At 39.4% G+C, this 4,891-nt stretch overlaps 1 pseudogene; it reads left to right on the forward strand.

The window, feature by feature from the left end:
• Positions 1–3,511: 3,511 nt before the first annotated feature.
• LOC144225145 (ragulator complex protein LAMTOR5 pseudogene) lies at positions 3,512–3,786 on the forward strand (annotated as a pseudogene).
• The last annotated feature ends 1,105 nt before the right edge of the window (positions 3,787–4,891 follow it).

Genomic DNA, 4,891 nt, shown 5'->3' on the forward strand with positions numbered 1-4,891 from the left:
TAATTTTCTCACCCCACATTAAAAGATTATTTTATTTTATTTTATTTTTTTTTAAATGTTTTATTTATTTCTAGGAGAGAGAGAGAGAGACAGCGTGAGCAGGGGAGGGTCAGAGAGAGAGGGAGATACAGACTCTGAAATAGGCTCCAGGCTCTGAGCCGGCAGTCAGCACAGAGCCCGACGCGGGGCTCGAACCCACGAACCGTGAGATCATGACCTAAGCGAAAGTCGGACGCTTAACCGACTAAGCCACCCAGGCGCCCCAAAAGATTATTTTAAAAAATTTTTTAATGTTATTTATTTTTGAAAGAGAGAGAGCACAAGCAGAGGAGGGGCAGAAAGAGAGGGAGACACCGAATCTGAAGCAGGCTCCAGGATCTGAGCTGTCAGCACAGAGGCCAATATAGGACTTGAACTCACAGACAGGGAGATCATGACCTGAGCTGAATTCGGACGCTTAACCAATTGAGCCACCCAAGGACCACTCTTAACCCACATTTTAAATACACTTTTGTTAAAAGTCTTGGAGATATGTCTCTTTTCACTTATGAAAAACAGTTGCCATATAACTTAACTGGCAACTCTGATCCTTTTTCTGTTTGTTTGTTTTTTTAAGTTTTTTTTTTTTTTTTTTAGTAATCTTTATGCCTAATGTGGGGCTCAAACTCATGACTCCAAGATCAAGAGTTACTTGCTCTTCTGAATGAGCCAGCCAGGTGTCCCTCTGATCCTTATTTTAAAACCAATAAGGTAAATCAGAGCTAATTTCTGCCTGACTTAAAATTCAAGTCATTGGGCACCTGGGAGGCTCATTCAGTTAAGCGTTCAACTCTTGATTTCAGATCAGGTCATGACCTCACAGTTTGTAAGATCAAGTCCCATGCTGAACTCTGCAATGACAGAGCAGAGACTGCTTGGGATTCTCTCTCTCTGGCCTTCCCCTGCTCACGCTTTCTATCTCTCCTTCAAAAATAAATAAATAAGCATTTCAAACAAAATAAAATAAAATTCAAGTCAATCTGTTAATAGGCATTCTGAGGAATATTAGAACAATTACTGAGAAATAAGTTATGGAACATATCTTGTTTGATACATTACTAAAAGCAGACAAGAATCAAATAATGCAGCTCTTAATTAATTTATTCATGTTTAGAATAATTTATAAAAACAAGATGGTTGTTTGCCATCACTTACTATAATGCTCCAATATGTTATGCAACTAATATTGTAAGTTGTTTACAAAGCAAGAAATATGAGGAATTTTTTATATTTCTTAGATGTGTGCATGTGCATATATAAGTATCAGGTATTCAGCTTTTGAAAATAAAATGATGTATAAAAATCAGAATTAACTTCATTACTTTTGTTTGACATCATGATCTTTTTTAATGTTTATTTATTTTTGAGAGAGAGAGAGAGTGATGGGGTGGGGGGAGGGGACACAGAATCTGAAGCAGGCTCCAGGCTCTGAGCTGTCAGCACAGAGTCCAATGCGGGGCTTGAACCCAGGAACCAGGAGATCATAACCTGAGCTGAAGTCGGACGCTTAATGGAATGAGCCACCCATGTGCCCCTGTTTGACATGATTGAATTTTCCCAGAGAAAGAGAAAGGCATACTGTACTAATTAGCTCAGCACTTGCATCATTAAACATTTTATAAGTGAAATAAGATGAGGACTGACTGCTATTGGAGTAAATATTTCATATGTTTTGATATTAACTACCATATTGATTAATGCACAGAATATCTGAAAGAAATCACATGAAACTTTTGTTGGCAAATTTATCTGGTGTATCTTGAATAATCTGATAGTCCCAGATGAAGTTTCCTTGAAAGGAATCAGCATTATTTACTCATACCCCTTTGGAGGTAGCTTTTCTTTCCACAAAAGGCATCCTGGGGTGAGTACTGAATGAAATGTACAAAATGGACTGGTTTGTCTTAAATATTCGCGGAGAGGAGCCTGGAAGGTACTTTGAGGACTTGATTTTGCTTTGATTTCCCGAAGTTGTTGCTAGTAGCAAAATTTTTTTCAATAATAAACTAGAGATGGAAGTAGTGAAGTCATTTCCACTCCATTATCCCACTACACAATATCTGAATTCAGAATATCCCAATGGAGGTCAGTTCCTCCCAATTAAAAAAAATGTACAAAACAATGGAAGACAAAAGGTAGGCAGTTTTTTTTCCCTTTGATTAATTATTAAAAGGGCCTTTTCAGAAATCTATATTTCAAAGTGTCCCTTTGTTTGGTGCCCCAGAGCTTTTGACTCCCTGGGGGAGTTCAGGGCAGGTTAAGAGTATGCATCCCTTTTGTAAAGCAAGAGGAGGCCAGATTATGAAAGCAGCTTTGAGAAGGAGAACCTGTGTGAGCAAGCAGCCCTCCTTTCACATGAAGCTGGGGATCTGGAAATAGATACTGCTGTTCCCACTTTGAAGATATTTGACCACTGACCTCCAGCTTTGAGGATATTTCTTTGGGCTGGACAAACGCAGATACAGCAGGCTCCACCACTGACTTGCTGTGGAACTCAGGGAACATTCTTCAGCCATCTTGTTCTAATCTGGCAAGTGGAACCAATGTCCAGTTTCCAGTTTCCTTCCACAGTATTTTGAGAATTAAGCATAGAAATAGTTACTACTTGGGTTTTGAATAGTACTTTAACTTTCCAAAAGACTTTGTTGTCTGGATCTTGTGCTTTCCTCCCAACTGTCCCTCAAAGGCAATTCTTCCCCTTGTGTGATAGATATGGGTCATGGAGACCCAGGGCAAAACAAGCCAAAGATCTCACAGCAAATAAGTGACCTAGTTAGGAATAACACCTACATTTACCTCCTTTCTCCACATGCATCAACATGGGAACGTACTGAGAAAACAACCAAAGCAGAGCACAAAGAAATCACCAGTTACATCAAACACCACCCAATAAACAGAAAGTCTGAAGCATATCCAGTATGTATACTACATACAATATATAGGGTATTTAAGTTTATAGTGCATCTGGACTTTTTAAAAATGTCATTTTCATAAAGTAACAGAGGCCAGTGAATATTCTTAGTCTGCTCCATCAAACTATGACTCAATTAACTGAAGAAGAAGAAAACAAAATCGTTCTTCACTGCCCAGTTATCTGTGATGTAATTTGCACTTCCGTAACCACCCTGCAAGATGATCCTCCCTAGGATGGAATGATGCCAGCCAAACAAGGAATTTCTTAAGATAATTACATTTCAGAGGATTATTTTTTTGCTTCATTTGAAAAAAAGTTTTATTTTTTGCCACCCCTGTTCCTTTCTCCAGAGGTAATCAATGAAAAAGAATTTAAACCATGAAATTTGTTGTAATTCTGTACATGCAATGGGCAACATGAAGTAAGATATTTGGGTCTAACATCTTAGGTAATGTTACCTAATCCAGGAAGTGCTTGGATATTTTAAGACCTTGGTTTATTGACAACTAAGTATATAAAGTTGGAAGCAGAGTAGGGGCGGGGTGGGCAGCAGACAGGATGGAGACAACCTTGGAGCAACACTTAGAAGACACAGTGAAGAACCCATCCATTGTTGGAGTCCTGTACACAGATTCACAAGGTCTTAATCTGGGCTGCTGTGGATCCCTGTCAGAGTAGCATGCTGGGGTAACATCTGTTCTAGCCCAGCAAGCAGCTAAGCTAACCGCAGACCCCACTAAATTCCTGTGTTGTGTCTAGAATCAGATAATGGGAACATTATGATCCAGAAACATGATGGCATCACAGTGACAGAGCACAAAATGGCCTCTTGACATCTCATATCAGTTCTCCAGCACCCTGTCATAGGGGCTTGACTGTACCTATGTTAATTATCTTGTAGAACTATTAAACTCCCAATGGTTAGGCCCCATTTATTTAGTGTGCGTTGGGCACTTGTCTATTAATTTTAGAGTAAACTGTTTTTTCACACTCAATGGACTGACTTATCAAAATATAAGTAAGAAAGAAAGGATCATGTTTTAAGGCAGCAGATCCAGGTCACCTTGTATATACAATTGTGTTATGTTCAATAAATCTGGTTGGAGGAAGGAAGGAAGGAAGGAAGGAAGGAAGGAAGGAAGGGAGTTGGAAGCAGGGTCTAGTCAAGGGTCAAGGTAAAATTTTACACATTACTTAAGCATAAAAGAGAACAGGAGTGAAACAATGAGTCTGGGAGAACTGAATCATAACTAGGAGTTGTGTGTGAGTCCAAGACAGGAATAGGAGATTCCAGAAGTCCATCGAGCAGTTAAGAGCAGAATAAATCCAGGTGCCCAAGATCAGTCAAACAATGTTGAACTTAGACAAAGAATCCAATTCCAAGATGGCCCCTCTTCTCTGAGCTGCCCCAGAGACTGACTAGAGATCTGGAGGCCTTGCTCCTCCCTCCAGAAGTTATGGATGATCTAAATTCCTTCATGAGTAGAGAACCCTTAAATTTTAGAGCTAAAAAGAAACTTAAATATTACCCAATAACACCAAATTCTCAAGCAATTTGCTCCCTGGGCCCCATAATACTCTTAAAGATATTGAGGACCCCAAAGAGTTTTAGTTTATGTGTGGGCTATATCTACTGATATTTACCATATCAGAGATTAGCTGATAAAATTTTTAAGCATTTATTATTTTAATTTTTAAAAAATGTTTGTTTATTTTTGAGAGAGACAGAGACAGAGTGCAAGCAAGGAAGTCGCAGAGAAAGACAGAGACTCAGAATCTGAAGCAGGCTCCAGGCTCTGGGCTATCAGCTCAGAGCCCCATATGGGGCTCAAACTCATGAACTGTGAGATCATGGCCTGAGCCAAAGTTGGATGCTTAACTGACTGAGCCACCAGGTGCCCTGTATAGAAGGTACCTTTTATGACTATGTGCCTTCCT

Source organism: Crocuta crocuta, unplaced genomic scaffold (genome assembly GCF_008692635.1).
Source record: "Crocuta crocuta isolate KB4526 unplaced genomic scaffold, BGI_CrCroc_1.0 scaffold388, whole genome shotgun sequence".
Lineage (NCBI taxonomy): Eukaryota > Metazoa > Chordata > Mammalia > Carnivora > Hyaenidae > Crocuta > Crocuta crocuta.